The 17555-nt window shown below is 36.8% G+C and overlaps 1 long non-coding RNA gene across 1 annotated transcript in view; it reads right to left on the bottom strand.

The window, feature by feature from the left end:
• LOC106547054 (uncharacterized) overlaps positions 1 to 17555 on the bottom strand; it is an 18954-nt gene continuing 1399 nt past the window's right edge. Inside the window, exons 2-3 of the long non-coding RNA XR_001313404.2 lie at positions 10170 to 10378; positions 1 to 2207 (exon numbers count right to left, since the gene is read on the bottom strand). This is a non-coding gene — a long non-coding RNA (uncharacterized LOC106547054). The remainder of the gene's footprint in view (positions 2208 to 10169; positions 10379 to 17555) is intronic.

Genomic DNA, 17555 nt, shown 5'->3' on the forward strand with positions numbered 1-17555 from the left:
GAAGTTATCAAGGACAAATATTAGAAAACATGAGAAGAAATGAAGTGTTCGAAAATAAATTGAAAGGATTTAACAGATTACATGAGTGAAAAATAAAGACCAGCACTTTCAGTTATTGTGAAACTACAATAGACAAAATAAACAATGTGTGATTTATCCGCACTGAATGAGCAAATCAACAGAGACAGATTAGACCAATAGAATTCCCAAATCTTTAAACAGGCAATCTCGGGTACCTATTTTACCCGTATCTATTCTGTTTTTTAGTCTCCTCGATATATAGTATTTTGACTCATCCTGAATTGGCTTGAATTTTTCTGTTTCCACACTATGACAGGCATCTGCAGGGAGAGTGAAAAAGAAATAAAAGATGGGGGGACCTGGCCATGCAATTTGAATCCCCGCCTTTTTAATGGGTGTTATAGATACGGCACATATAAATCAGGTGGGGCTTCAGTTCCATCTTTGTGGTGCCAGTTTGACATTTTTGGATCTCCTATGGGCCCACTGATCGCCAAGAATCAGCAGACACAATGGTTTTCCAGATCAGCAGCAGGACAGGAGGCATCTCTACCAATTCAATTTGGCAGCCTGCAAGTGGATTTGGGCACCTAATTCTCAACCTATCTCTCCAGTTCTTGTGGGCATTGAGGTTAAGGCACTGTGGCACCAGGATACCCTTCCACTAGTTCTTCTAAAGTGAGCAATCGGAGAACACAATCTTGTTTTTTTAAAAAGCTGCTAGGTGAACCCAGTTATGACAGGAGTGGGAATAGGGTATAAGCTAGCTGCTGATTCTTGAGCTCTCCTATTGGTTATGAGCAATTTCAAGAAGAATAGCAGTGAGGAAAATCAGTGCATTTTGAACCAGCTTGGATTTGACATGTGTGTGTGAAATAAGTACCTACATGCTGTAAGAGATCCAAAGACAGAAATCTGACCAGAGATTTTAATTCTAAAAACTAGAATAGGAAATCTTTCGGTTTCCCGGGATATTCTGCTTCTGAGCACTGACTTGAAGTTGGGTTCACTTGTACTTTCTGTAATTGCACCAGGGCAGCTTTTTAAAAAAAAATCATGCTGGATATATATACATCTAATGATCCAATTGCAAAAGCACCAAATTATCATTTAGGAATTGCATATACTTTCAATATTTAATCCTCATATGACTTTGTTATTTGTTTCCAAATCCTTGGTATATACTTGAGGTAACTTGTGTCTTTTACTATTTTATTACTCCTGGAGGAGCAGCAAAAATGTTGTTGTTGTTACTATAAACATGATCTTGTTGAAAATACCTAGTACTATATTCTAAAGAGGTTGAAGAATCATAGCTGAACATATATTTCAAAGATGGCAAAGAATTAACCATCATATTTTATTACTATAGTTAAAATGCACATTAAAATACATGGTACCAAGGACTTTCCCAGAAAACAGAAGTAATCCAGGCAGAAGGGGGTGGAGAAATAGAGGAACAACAACATAAAGACTTGAACCTGTCGGGAAGTGCTTTTATTCTCTGGAGCTTCAGAATAATTTCTAAGGTTTCCTTGTTCTTGATGTTTCTGGATGAGGAGCAACTGTTATAAACGTGAGAAACTGAAAAGGAGAATTTTATAGGCTCTGTAAAGGAAATAATACTTACCTCTGTCTTAAAGGAAGGGAACAGGTACACTGTTGATAAGAAATTATCTGAATATAGTACCTGGTGCCCAGATTAGATTTATAGTTTTAACTCGTTAAGAGTTTGCTGTAGGTTTTTACTTTGAAGCATAGATATTTATCAGGCTAGGATGAAGAAATAAATGTAGAAAGTTTGAGATAATTATGATTAAGGCAAAAATGAAGCAATCAAATATTTAAGCTGAAATTGCAACAACTCTTTCACCAGCTATTGGGAAGCGGTTGATGGTTTCATCCTGTGTTTGTATTTTTTTACCTCTCTTGAAAGATACACCCAATCACTTGGTCAATGGATGACTTTAGAAAATGAATAAAGGAAAATATTTTAAAATTGTTTCCTGGGACAGTTCTATACCTACAGTAAATATAAAGTTCTTGGCATCTTAAACAATGAAAGTAAGAATTTAAATACTCTTAATTCAAATGAGTATTACTATAAATAAATAAAAATATTCTTTACCCTTTTTCTAATTTAGATGAATCATTGCTCTGGCTAAGCATTCCTAGATCGTGATGTCCTGAAACAAAATTGGTAAGAAAGAATATCAGGAAAATCTGTTTGTTCTCCTTGGCTAATTGATAACTTGGAATGTGTGACAAAACGCACAGATTAAAGAAATACTGAAGAGTCCTTATGACCCACTGAATGAAGCAATTCTCAGTAACCACTATGTTCTTCAAAGAGCTCAGTGATTTATACATTATTCTGTAGTGAGTAATGCTCTGGGGTTAAGAATTAAGGCTTCCTTCAAGCAACAATAGCTTTCCCTAAACATTTCTAAAAGAAAGTTTCCTTTTGTACTATTTCTAAAATGTGTTAACTACCTCTTACTTCCCACTCTCTCCTTTCTGTTTAAAAGCTGATAATGTAAGGCAGTCATGACAGGTTACTGTTACGGGTACCACCAAGATGCTATTTCCACACTCCTGCCTGTCCCCTGACCCTGTCCATAAATCCGTGGAATTATCTACTCTGGCGATATTCCCTTGGGATATACTCCTCTCTGACTCAGAAGGGATTTGTGTGTTCAATTTAGTACTGGAGACAGATTTTAGATTTATAATAAAACAGAGTAATTGCCTTTCAGGTTTTTATCCTAACCGTCTGGGGTACATCAAAATCTCCTTTCCACATAGCAAACACTAGACTAATAAATCTACATGTGACTTTCTGCATTCTATTCAATCCGTTATAAATCACAGATCAAGGGGTTACCCCGTCAAGTTACCTTAATGTCCAGAGAACTCAGCATTTTGTAAACCATTTGGTGACATTTCAGTTTGCCCTAATACAAAGTTGATTTCTCTGACATATAGTTTTCATAATTTTATGCTCTATGTTAACATTGATGCTGTCCGTAAATGAACTGTTGACTACCCCAAATATGCATCTTTTTCAGATGTTATTGAATTGATGTGGCCAATCTTGGTCATTTTGCCTGTAGAGCTCTCCATTTGCCAGGTCTACATGATATGCTTTCCAACGGAACAAGGAGATCCTGCAATCTCTGATAGGCTGGCCTGAGAATCACAAAAACAATAGTACCTTGCTGTGAAGATACTTTCCTTTTCATATTATTCTAATACAGGCAGGTTCTACCCTCAGGCAAAGAGAGGGAAGATACCTCAGGCAGCAGCTGTGGATTAACCAAGATTTGACTACAGTATTTTTTGAAGTATAAAACGCATCAGAGTATAAGAGCCACCCAGGTTTTGAAGAGGCTTTTTTTTTTAAAAAAAGATAGAGGGATAGAGAGGGAGAGAAAGAGAGAAACAGTAGGTAGGTAGATAGGAAGAGAGAGAGAGTAGGTAGGTAGGTAGGTAGGTAGGTAGATAGATAGATAAAGGGATAAAGAGAGAAAGAGAAAGAGAGAGAAATACAGTGGGTAGGTAGGTAGGGAGAGAGAGTGTAGATAGGTAGGTAGAGGGATAGAGAGAAAGAAATAGAGAGAGAGAGAAATAGAGTAGGCAGGGAGAGAGAGAGTAGGTAGTTTGGTAGGTAGAGGGATAGAGAGAGAAAAATAGAAATACAGTAGATAGGTAGGGGGAGAGAGAGAGTAGGTAGGTATATAAGTAAAGAGAGGGAGAGAGAGAGGGAGAGAGAGAGAGAAATACAGTAGGTAGGGAGAGTGAGTGAGTAGGTAGGTTGGTAGGTTGAGGGATAGAGAGAGAAAAATAGAGAGAGAGAAATACAGTAGATGGGTAGGTGAAGAGAGAGAGAGTAGTTCGGTACATAAGTAAATAGAGGGAGAGAGGAGGGAGAGAGAAATACAGTAGGTAGGGAGAGAGAAAGTAGTTAGGTAGGTAGATAAAGGGAGAGAGAGAGAGAGAGGGGGAGAGAGAGAGAAATACAGTAGGTAGGGAGAGAGAGAGTGAGTAAGTAGGTAGGTAGATGTTTTCAGGTGTATTTATCCATGTGCTGGAGAAGGAAATCACTGAGAACCTTTAGCACCTAAAACTCATCAACCACTCTAACTAAACAGCTTTCCAGAAGGAAAAAAAAAGTTTTGCACTCTGCAAACCTCCCCAAAACGGCCCGTTTTTCACGAAAACGGGCCATTTTTTTGTTAAAAAAATTTATGAATAGCCTTATGGATGCTTATAGTGCTGCTGGGGGCGGGGGGGGGACAGCCCATTTTTTGTTCATTTCTGCTCTCCCCAGCCCCCAGGAGCTCTTTGAAAGCCTCTATAAAGGTATGCAAGGCCATTTTGGTGAAGGGGCGGGGCTTCAAGAGGCAAAAAATGCTGCATTCGGTGTATGAGGTGCACCCAGATTTTCAGCCTCTTTTTAGAGGAAAAAGGGTGCACCTTATACTTCGAAAAACATGGTATTTGTCAGTGCTGAGGGAAGATTTGGCTGCTCCTAAGTCAAGTTCTGAATGACATGAGAAGGACTGTTTTTTTCCATTATTTGACATACAAAACATACTACAAGATACTCTGCCTAAATGTTACTCTGTTTATTTTCTAAGGCAGCACTGTTTTGCACTTTTCTTCTGTGTAATTTTCTCAATGCACATTGAATCATATTTTTACAGTAATATAGTAATTCCTTATTCTTCATCATCTCCTCTGTAGTGCCAGCTGTTTCTTTAATTCTAGCAACTACTGTAGGTTTATATATGAAATGGGAAGTATGCTTTACTTCAAGCCGCAAGAATCACAGTGGTGGGTTTCAATTTATTTTACTACCGGTTCCCTTGTGCGTGTGCGCTTGTATGACACTTCTGCACATGCGCTGAAGAGTATGGGCGGGTGGGCAGAACCAGATCAATATGCGGGTCACAGATGCACCGTGGAAACCCCACATCTTTTTGATGTACACTGGACTTGTTACCCACATTGAAAGGGGACTGGGGTTTATTCATGCACTTGTGGGTGGCAACCTGACTTTTATTTAATTTTTAATCTCCCTACCTCTGGACACCTCTGCCTAGAACATTTTGGTTCTTTTAGGTTTCACATGAAACAAAATTCAGAACAATCCTGAAATTATTTTATGCAGTGTGTCACACAAGGTTGGTGTGCTTCATTTCTTCCTCCTCCTGTCCCCTTAATCTTCTTAAGCAGATTTTCCCTGAGCTGCAGGAAGAATGTGAAGTAGCAAATATTCTTGCTCTACTGAAAGCTTTCCATAAATGACATGTCTTTATTTTCTCTTACATAGGCCGATTCTTTTTTTGAATTTTTTTTTATTTTAATTGAACAAAAACACAAAAAAAAGAATCATCCTTCATTACATCTTGTAGAAAGTGTGTCGATTGGTTACAGATAATTTTCATGCATTTCTTCCACAGTCATTACTTATAGTTCATTAGATTATACACTTTAAATCAAAAATCTTTGTATATCTTACTATCAATGTACCACAATTCTCATTTGACTACAATTATTTGAACATGCTTTTGCCTCAAATCATTCATACTTAAAGACACAACCACATAATGGCATTCATTAGCTATTTCAAAAAATCCTTCAATAACATTACACCTTTAATGGATATTGTTTAACAATATATACATACTATGGTATTGGCAAAAGCAACTTAGATATAAATTCTAAACAGTGAGTTGCGGGGGCAAGCGGGGGAAAGGTTTAGAAACTTTATTAATTGACTTTTACTTACATAGACTTGGAGAAGGAGGAGCCACACTGCAATGTCACAACATACGGTCTCAATACTCCGAGACCGCCGTTGATACTTTTGCCTCTGGACGGTCCATTGAGACCTAAACCGTCCCGTAGAGACGGTGACCAGGAAGACGAAGCCTTGCTGGTCTCAAGGACATTGCAAAGTCCCTGATCGACCCAAGGGAAGCACTTCAAGCCGGTGGTAAACAGGCAGCCCCCAGGCTGATGAAGTCGGGACAGCTCCAGAAGGAAGGAAGTGAAAAGAGAAAGGCTATCTGGTGACGTATTTTTTCTTTTTTGCGAAAGACTGCCCAAATAAATTTTTCTTTAAAGCCAAATTAGATCCTTAAGGAAAAGAATTGAGCGGCGAAATTAACCCTAATTCGATTGCTTTGGAAAGCTTTTTTTTCTTTGTAACTATTCTTTGTGGATTGAAGTGCTCGCAACGTTTCTCATTTCTCCTCTTAAAGTGAGCGGATTGATTTTTTTTCTTCTGCTTTTTGTTGCTTTATTTTTTGACTTCTGTATTAAAACCTTCCTTCTTATTTTAACAATTCTTCCTATTACTTGTTATTAAATTTCACTAAAAGAAATCTAAAGAACTTTGTTTCCTATAAGCCAGAGATAAATATTAGAAAGTGAAAAGTAGCACACTGCCACTCGAGGTCAGAGGCTGGGGTTTTTGAAACAATGTATCTCTTCTCTTTCCTTTTTTGATTTCACTGACTTGTAGCTGAAGGGTTTGCAACTTGTTTACAGAAACTGATAAAGAGCTAAGGGCATGAATTGTTTTCACAGGTGCCTTTGAGAACTATTTTGGTAGGGGAAAGAAAGGAGGGGAACAGAACCCTTCTCCTTTGAAGAGCATAAAAGAACTTGTGTTCAAGTCAATCTAAAATAAAAAAAATAAAAGAGGCCTGGAAGGCTAGAGTGGCAGTGGCTATTAGTTTTTTTTCCCTTTCTTTCTTCTGTTTTGGAAACATGAATCAATATTTAGATGAGGAAACCTTAAAATTCCAAAATATCTTGGCTGGAATTCAAAATCTATTGGAAGGATATGGGAGAATTGAGAAGAAGCTGGAAAGACTAGTCTTCCTCACAGCAAAAGAAGATGGGATTGGAGCCCTAAAAATTAAAGGGGAGAATGAAGATATAGAAGATAAAGATAAGACAATAGATTAATTTATTAATGGAAGCAAAAGTGGGTGAAAGTAGAAAGAAGGGAATGGAAAAGGGAATTCGATGAATTGGAGCTCTACTCCAGATTCAAGGATACAGAAGAAAAAATATGGTAATGATGATGGACTTAAGAAGAAATTTTTTTTCAGAAGTAAAATTGACAACCAAAGACAAGCTAATTTTAGTAGCAGCTGGTGGGCAACGAGATTACCTGAGAGATCCTTCAAGCAACAAAGTGCGGAGAGAAATCTATAAAAACCTTATAAAGGAGATAAAAAGAAGACTGACACCACAATTGGCAAGAGAGATAAGACTGTTTTGTTACTGGAAAGATACAGATTGACAATGAAAGTTGATAATAAAAAAATTAATTTTGATTAATTTTGATTAATAAGTAGGAATTTACTCTTAGATTGTTTTATATTGTTATTAAATGTTTATTTGTTAACAAATAATTAACTATAATAACAATAATGAAATGATAATGGATACAGCTTAATGATATATACATGTACTGGCAAACTAGTAAAAGAAATTTGGATATAAATTGCAAATTGTGACTTGGGAAAAAGACCTATAAATTTTATTAACAAATTTTTAATCTTGTTATAAAGGTGTAAGGTTTTTTTTGGGGGGGGGGGTCTGACAAGATGAGATGCGACATAAATAGTAAATGATTTTTAGCCAATTATAATAACAACAAGGAAATGTCAATGGACATTATTTAACAATATATACATGCTATGGTATTGGCAAAAGTAACTTGGATATAAATTCTAAACAGTGAGTTGGGGGGGAAGAGGGGGGGAAGGTTTAGAAACTTTATTAATTGACTTTTACTTAGATAGATTTATTCTTAAGTAGACCTAGGTCTTGTTCTTGATGGGGGAACTACAACAAAATATTAAAAATTGTATTAAAGTTAAGTTTTGAGAAGGTATTTGAAGACAAAACAGAGTTATACAGATCTCCAAGTATTTTGTGAAGAGTTCCAAGGCTTAACTGACAAAGTGATTAACAGCAGAGTTGCTTGTTGGAGCTTTTAGTCAGCTGTATAATGCTAGTAAAAAAAATGGAATGGGATTATGCAATAGAGAGCTTTGAAGATCAACACTTCTGTCATTGTATTTTAATGTTATATAGAAATACTCCAAAGAAACAAGCAGGAATAAAGAAGGATTTCTTCTGCATCCCAAAATAGAAGCCCAGGGAAAGATTTAAAGAAGAATGTCACATATCACTGTGACAAGAGCATATTCTAGCTGGAGGTAAGGTTAAAAAAAATGGGGCAGAAGGTCAGTTTGTAAATCAGAATGTTATTGAAGAGAGAAAAAGAAAGGCAACACTTTTGCAATTATACCAAAGAAATGAAATGATTAGTCTATGCATTTAGTTTGGGATTTGGAAGACAAATAATTGAAGGGTTTAAGTGGAATAATTACTCAATCTTAATGTGCGTGATGCGACTTTGTAGTTCCATCAGGATTCACAGTGGTTTAATCAATATGAATACCGACATATTGCCAGTGCAAATCGGCATGTTATCAATATCAGCATATTGTAAAAAGGAAGATGCACACTGAAAATGGAAATATTGTGTCATTTTAATTTTTGTGAAGCTCTATGAACTGATTAACTTTCTTATTTTCTTTGGTACTTCTTTGAAATCTCCCATTTCAGATGCTTTGTGAATGCAGGGAACAAAGTTACAAACAACACAAGAAGCCCAAATGCACAAGAACTCAGCAAATCTGAGTAATCTTGTTCTATTGGCTTTTGCTGCTTTTCCCCCCCCCCAAATAGATCAAACATGTTCAGAGTCCTGAGATGGTCATGTCACAGGTGAATGGATGAATCCTGAATGAAATACCCATGAATCTCTTAGGTCAGGCAATATACATGCATGGAGGACTCCCCTCCCCTCAAAGATTATGAAAAAAAGGATGAAGAGGAATGTCCTTTAAAAAAAAAGCTCTAGATATCAGAATGCAAATTGACTTAAGTTGATTCAGGAACTTTCACCAGTTGGTTTTGAGGAGATTCAGTTTCCTTCAATATGTCACACAAAACCTGAATAGAGTTCTGTTATCTAGTAGTTTAAGTGGGATTGTTGCAAATAAACAAGAAAGCCATTGTGGCATAGTGGTCAGAATGCAGTATAGCAGGCTAACTCACTGTTGACTACCAGGAGTTCAATTCTGACCAACTCAATGTTGACTCAGCCTTCCATCCTTCCGAGGACCCAGATTGTTGGGGGCATTATGGTGACTCTGTAAACCTCTTAGACAGGACTGTAAAACATTGTGAAGCGGTATATGAGTCTAAGTACTATTGCTAAAGTAGGCACTCAAAGAACCTTGCAATAAATATGGTTCTTCTCCTCAGTGATATGCTCCTTCTTCAATTGAAGCCATGACAACTATCATTAATATCAGCATTTTGCAGAAGCAAACCTTCCATAGTGGCCGGAAAAGAAAGTTCTGTTCTACAGGAAAAGAACAGGAATTTCTAGATATTTTAATGATCATTTGCCACTATTGTAGCACATAGGCACAGAAACTTCTCTGTTCAAAACAAGCAACAATGGCAAAGGATCTGGAAATGAAAGCAACTGCTGTGAGCTTACAAACTGAGAGCAAAAAATTCAAGCTAGATACGAGGGTTATCACTGCTTGTTGTAAAGCCACAAACTAGAGGGCAACTGGCCGCATAAGAACAAACACAGTTGGCAAATCCCAGCAAACATATTCCATTTGTTTGCTGATTTTTTTCTATAAATGTATCAACAAGTTTAGAGTCACAAGATGGTCATGTCACAGTTGAATGGATGCACTATGAGTGAATTATGTAAATATTTTAGATCAGGCGATGTACATGCTTGAAGGAATATGTGAAGGCCACCCTTCACCTGATTATGGGAAAAAGATAAATAGTGATGGCTTTTTTAATTAAGACCAATGGCAATGCAATTACAGAAGTTCTGGAATTCTGCATTGAAAATCCAAACTAGCTTCTCTAATTATCTAAATCTAAATCACTGGAACTGATTTTCCATTTCATTAGACTCGGGCAAGAGAGCGCCAATGTTCAGTTTATTCAGTAACAAACTTAAGTTAACTATCAGCAAAATAGATACTGTGAATTGGCAGCTTGCAAGTCTGGGAATGTACCTGGAGCTATATTCCTCTTGCAGAAGCAGATACATAGTTCGGGTCATGGATTCATCTGTATCAATCAAGGCCCGGGTATCATTGGATGCATTCAGCCACCTATATCTCACTTCGCAGTTGCAACTCCCAAGGATGGCCTGATCACTTTAGTACATGATCTTTGGTTATTGCAGTGCACTCTATGAAGGTCTGCCTTTTGAAGATGGAAACTGCAGGTAGCAAAAAATACAGCGGCAAGCCTGTTATCTGGAACAGTTTTAACAGACCAAGTCACACTAGCCCTAGAATTGCAACAGGTGCCAGTAACATTACCCCTTGGATGAGTATGAGGATATTGGATGAGGATATTAACCTCTGTAGCAGCAGAGAGGGGCTCCCTGCAGTCTCCTAGGGATGGGAGAACCACATTATTGGAAGAGTGGGGGATGAGCCCAGCTGTACAACAGCTTTCCCTATAGGCCTGGCTCCTGCCAATAGTACTTGCCTTTCCGTACCAGGTACCTTTCCTTCCTCTACTGAAGACTTACAAACAACGTAAGTCTCTGGTAGAGGAATATTTGTTTATTTTAAAAGGTATGATTTAAAATATTACTTTTTTTTTTGCTTTATTGTATTATCTTATTACTTGCTGCCACACTGTTGGAATAATAGCTAGCCTAAATTTTTAAATTGATAATCAGACAGGTTGTCTGGGCTGAATCAGGTAATGGTAATCTACATATGTTAGCATGTTAAACCTTTAAATTTTGTGTAAAAGTATCTCCTTTATTTTTAAAATTATAATTATTGCTAGTTATTAAATTTTTATCCCACTTTTATACAGTGCACATATATATATATATATATATATATATATATATATGTATGTATGTATGTATGTATGTATGTATGTATGTATGTATGTATGTATGTATGTCTGTATGTCTGTATGTCTGTATGTATGTAATTAGTGTCACAACCCCTGGTATGCCCAAATATGGGAGGAAGCTTACTGCTTCCATTCGCTGTCTATCGGCTCGTCACAAGAGACCATCCAGACAGAAACCCAATATTTTTACTGTTGCCTTTGTAACATTTGTGTTCTATTTGTTTATTTATTTATCAGCACAAATACAACATATAAATCAACTCAAAGTGGTAATATACGTAATACTCCTGCTGTTTCCCCATTGAGAGTGCCTAGCCTAAAGCCTTTCATATCTAAGGGAAGTCTAGAATCCTGGTTTCTAGGCTAGAAATATTTATTTCAATATTTATTGTTGTGGTGTCTATTATGAATTACAGTATTTTTTTTACCGTATTTTGATTCGCAAACATTTTTTTAGGTCAGGTTGACAACTCTGTTCCAACATCCACTTGTAATCACTGGTAATTATTCTTAGCAGTAATCCTAGTTTACCTAAGAAGGTTCTGTCTTGGGCTCTTTGTTCCAAAATTAGAATGGGCGTTGGTCCTTACCTAATACGCTCATTCTCTGTGACGTGGAGACAACAGCCAGACTCGGTTGCTCTGTCCAGTAACCAATTGGACTGAGTCTACACTTGTGATGTAATCGTGCCCTGGTGTCTCCTCCCAGTTTAGACGAAGCAGACTGTAGACTCAAGTGAGAGTTGTGAAAGCAAAAGGATAATTGCAAAATACATACTCTCTCCTCTGCAGAAAAAAGTTCTGTTCAGATTGACCTACACTTAGGGAGGGGCTGGCTGCTGTCTCCACGTCAGAGAGAATTAGCGTATCAGGTAAGGACCAATGCTCATTCTCCTATAATCGTGGAGATAGTAGCCAGACTGGGACATACCAAAGGAGGGGCTTTCCACTAAGGTGGGGACAAGAGATCAAAGTCTGTTAAGGCACAGGTACTTGTTGTAGCACTCTGCGGCCAAAGGCTGCATCAGCCAACGCATACTTGTCTAATGTGTAGTGGCGTATGAAAGCCATGGGAGACGTTCACGTTTTTAAACAGCCCCAGAGTCTCAGCTCGTGAGCTGAGCAATAGCAGTAGACTTATATACCGCTTCATAGGCCTTTCAGGCCTCTCTAAGCGGTTTACAGAGAGTCAGCATATTGCCCCCAACAATCTGGGTCCTCATTTTACCCACCTCGGAAGGATGGAAGGCTGAGTCAACCCTGAGCCGGTGAGATTTGAACCGCTGACCTGCTGATCTAGCAGTAGCCTGCAGTGCTGCATTTAACCACTGCGCCACCTTGAGGAGTCAGCGCCATACTGACTATGGCTGGTTTGTGTCCCGGAGCATACTCCTCGTCCCAAGACTGTCAGTCAGTCTGAGATGAAGCCCGAAGGTCAATTTGAATCTCCCGCTCAAATCAGAGTAGGAGAAAAAATAATTTCCAATCAAAAAAATAATTTTGAAAAATGGCAATGGAGTAAAATAGAACAATTTAGACCAGTGTTTCTCAACCTTGGTGACTTTAAGTCCTGTGGACTTTAACTCCCAGAATCCCCCAGCCAGCATTCAAGTCGCCAAGGTTGAGAAACACTGATTTAGACTAATGCTAAGAGACCAATTCTCACAGCTTGTCCAGGTTGGACTGAGTCTAAACTGGGAGGAGTCACCAGGGCACGATGACATAACAAGTGTAGACTCAGTTCAATTGGTTACTGGACAGAGCAACCCAGTCTGGCTGCTGTCTCCATGATCATAGGAAAATTGTTTAAGAGCAAAGAAAACATTCGAATTCTCAGCTATTGCCATTAATCCATAGAGTATCATAGATGTCCTATTCTAATATACAGCTTTATTATTTTGTTCTGTGCTTTCCTCAGGTCAGAAGTACCGTGTTTCCCCAAAAATAAGACAGGATCTTATTTTCTTGACCCCTGAAATAAGCACTTGGCCTTATTTTCAGGGAGGTCTCATTATTTTTGAGGTGCAGGAGGCAGCGAGCACAGTCACCTCATGGCTGCTGTTGTGTCACAATGTTTTCGAGGAGGGCTTATTTTAGCGCATGCGTTCAAAAGCCCAATTGGGCTTGTTATCTGGGGAGTTCTTATTTTCAGGGAAACAGGGTACTCATTGACATATTCTTGTAAAAATGTCAAGTTGTTACTTAGGGCATTACATTCCTCTGTAAGTTAAATGAAGCACAAGATGCTTATATTTATTCAGTGACAATATAAAATTTCTCTATGAGAATGTACTCCTACTAATTCAAATAGGGTTTTTTTTGTTCCCTATGCAAGATTTTCTCATATTCTTTGATTTTTCCGAAAGAGAATTACCTAAAATAAATATTCCCTGAAAGTTTAATGTTTCTGTTGTATTTCCTTATTTTTGGCTTTGTATTTATTGAGTTTAAAAACATGTAATATAAATTTATTTTGATTAGCTTATGTACTTTTTTTTACAAAATTTAAATAACTGCCAGGAACATCAAATCTTGCTGAAGCTGCTTCATTGCAAACTATGTTTCTCAAATTATGCAAAATGCAAATGAAAGGCAATTATGTACTGCATCACATATATACCCGTGGAATAATTTTAATTCATGGAATAATAAATGAACATTAGTTCCAGCAGTTAATGAAAAAGTAAGCTAACTGGTTAAGGGTTTTATTACATAACAATAACTGGGTCTCAGCACAGGGTGACATCCGAGATCATGCCAATATCTCTTGTATACATCAATCAATGTTTATTGTGTTCTACATTAACGCAGTGCATACACATGTACACACACACGTTTCACTGGAAGTTTACAAAATCTGCCTTCAAGGTATGGTTGGAAAGTTAAGAGCTGTAAAAACCTTCCTCAAGGAAGCATTATGGATGTTGGCCAGATATTGAAGACTTCTTACAGTAGTGGTACCAACATGGAAAATCAAACTTGGAAAGCTGCACTGCCTACTATAACATCTATGCAGGTATCCTGTTTGAAAGCTTACCTCTGAGGTTTTCACTGCTCCAGTTCATCCAAAGAGGGTCTCTTTAATATTAACATTTTCCCACTTCCCTGATATGTCTGAATTTTTCCACTTATACTGTAGTTCTCGTAATTCTCTAAAGTAATTTCAGGGAGGCTAAAAGACACTAAGAAAGATGAAAATCCATTCCACCAGTGCCCAATCATTAGTTTAAAGCAACTGTCTCTCGGTTTAAATTCAGTTAATAAATAAAACTCTATTTAGAAATTATGTACATTTCCAATTCAAGTTTGCCTTTGTTCTTTCCCAGCTGGGGAAATTGAGTCAGTTACACATTTGACTTGGCTAATCATTTTATCTGACATGGCACATTGATTGGATGAAGCCTTGATTATCTAACTGTCCTACAGGTCAGATGATGAGAACACATTTTTCCTACTAGCAGATTCATTCTTAGAAATCTTTTTTGGGGGGGGAGGGAAGATGCCGTCCATTGGCTTTGCTGTTCAGAGGCTCTTTGTATAATGTGCAACACTACAGATCCCATGGAATTCTATCACATAATGTAGTAAACCAAGTATTTTTGTGTATTCTTTGTTTTCCCACTATTTTTCTTTTAATTGTATCCATTATATAAAAACTTAGTCTTTGACCACCTGTGAGATATGTTTTTTATTTGATTAGCAACAAGATTAGCATCCGCAGCAGCCATCCCTGGGATATCCTTAACAATAAAAGTTAACCCAGCATACCGAGTAGCTGAACTAGCTACTATTTAAATGTCCCAGTGTGTTGTATGAGATGAGTTTAAGTCATATTGAGAATTTGGAACAGGGCAACTTGCATAGCCAACTCGCCCCAGGACAATGCACAGCAGGACAAGAGTTACGATGATATGGTAGAATAGAAAGGATGCAAAAGGAGGGACAAAATGAAATGTGAAAGACAAAAATTAAAATATTTTTAATTAAATAATGAAATTGAATTGTTGAATTGTCCCACAGCAAGTTGTCCCTCAGTGAGTTGTTTCATTCCATTCAGAACAATGGTCAGGCGGTGTTAATTATTTAGTCAACAACCATTTGGCAGAGAAAACCTTTGAAAGAACAGATTATGTAGATCTTCAAATTTATTGCTAGACTTAGACAGCAACCATAAATCTGGGAACTTGGTTTTTTCAGTAGAAAGCCTGCAGATAAAATAATTTCAGCTAGAAATTAAATTAGTTGGAGCAGTACACTTTAGAGTAAGCATACACTGCAAAATGTACATATTGCTGCCCACCCTTCAGCAAATACTGAATGGATTCACACATTATAGTGATTTGTATTTTTATTAAAATTATATTATACGTATTAAACTAATGCTGTACACTGGTGTGCGCGCACACATACACAGAATGCAGAGAAAGAAAAAATAAAGAAAAAGAGAACAAAAACACTTTCTATATCCTCAGCAAGTGTAATCAACATTAACAGCATATCACCATCTCTTAAAATAAAACTAACCCCTATCTTTGTCCCATAACTAATACTCTTCTTTATAAATCAATCTCATCACACCATTTTAGCCAGTAAAACTCTATTAAGGATTATCATAAATAACTACAGCATCTAATAAATATACTTTGAATGCTTCCTTTTACTTTTATATCTCCTTTTCTAGCAATCTATTTATTTTAGCCTTGATCAAATAAAACAATTTCATATTTTCCCTCCTTTTCCGGAAAATCTTTAGTCCCCCTCAAACAATTTCCCAACATCGGCTTTCTTTTCATATTCTTTAAAAGCTCTTTTTGATTAAAGTATTAAAAGATTATCCACATCACAGTGCTCATATTCTTTCTGTTCTCAAGAAATCAATGACAATTTCAACAAATCCCTTTAATAAATCCATGATAATATTTCCATCATTCTTCTGGTTTAGTATTTGTGTGTCTTTTAAACTGATAAATAATCAACAAGTCTCATTTGCAAATGTAATTTTTTGTATATTCACTATTTCATCTTTTTCCATCTCTTATATGCTGTCATTTTCAAATCCACATTCAAATAAATTTGTTTTATCTGATGGAACTTGTTATTCTTCAGTGACATCATACATTTTTTCAATAATAGCAGATAACTTATTTTTGGAGCCCAATAATCATAGATTTATCTTAAAGAACGTATTGATATTTTTTTTTCCTTCTGGTGCCCTCTAGTGACCAATTTTCAAAGTCACCTTATCAATTCCAAGTGCAAACATAGATAACTTTCCACAGGAAGGATTCTTATAGTTACTGTAATTTCAAAGTTCTAAGTCAAGTCAATCTGGATTCTTAATCCATTTAAAAAATTCTTAAATCAGCACTTTTGCTGCATATTTAAAAACTTTTTGGAAAAGCCTGAATTATAATTAAAACTTCTTCCTTAAAATTGAAAGAAAAACTTAATATGATCACATTTGCAGTTCTGAAGGCCCTTAACCTTTCAAAAGCAACCTAAGAAAGTAAACTCCAAAACGATTAAGTAAGGTTTGGTTGAACCTTGAAAGGCTGCCTTGGGGGCTATGAGTTTGGTGAAAACCTGCTAATATCTAATATCTGTTTGAAAACAATTACAAACCTCAGTTTCTGCAGTGTACTTACCATCCTTACCCCAGCTGTCCAGTGTATATATGGGCAATTTCAAGCTCTCTCCTTTCTCCAGAGAGATTTCAATGGTCCAGATCCAGCATCCAGCTGCCATTTTGAACCACAATGTTTCCTGCTATTTGTGGGATATGAGTTTACCATTTCCTCACCAGAAATCTCCTGAGCCAGGATTTTTATCATGGTTTGTTCAATGGTCTGATTTGCATAGGAAAAGTAAGCTAACTCTATAATTGCTTAGCATTATGTATTAACCAGACCAGAAAATAAGTGTAAACATTATGTTATATCAATTGCATCTATCAAGAACTGCAAGCAGGAAAATGCTCATATAAGAGCACTTTCCTGCCTGCAATTCTTGATAGATGCAATTGATTATGATGAGAATACAGATTACAGCTCCAGTAATTTATTAAGAGATTACCCTTCCCACTGCTGCTAAATACTACCAAATTAATTTGATGATCAGATAATTAAATGAAAAGTATTGCTGTTTATTGTTGTGGATATTATGAATGGGCTGCTGCCACCCCAGCAGCCCATTCCTTATCTCTAATTTTAACACATCTGGGAGGATAAAATTAAAACACAGGTTTATTTCACAACAAAACAAATGCTGGAAGATTTCAGGACATACCATATGACATTAGCAAGTTGGCTATGAAAGGACGCAATAACTTCATTTTTCACAAAGAAGAATATATTGAAGTTTGAAATGCTAGCATTTGCTTTTTAAATGTATTTTATTTGAGGATAATATAATAAATATATTTGAAAGGCTTCTCTCCTTCTCCTTGTTACAAAACCAAAAACTGTTCTCATTTGTGCACAACACCTAATTAGTGGATGATGTAAAATAAAATACATTTTA

The sequence above is a fragment of the Thamnophis sirtalis genome, unplaced genomic scaffold, assembly GCF_051295495.1.
Source record: "Thamnophis sirtalis isolate CommonGarterSnake01/CBP01778 unplaced genomic scaffold, rThaSir2_p1.2 scaffold_3, whole genome shotgun sequence".
NCBI classification, from domain to species: Eukaryota; Metazoa; Chordata; class Lepidosauria; order Squamata; family Natricidae; genus Thamnophis; species Thamnophis sirtalis.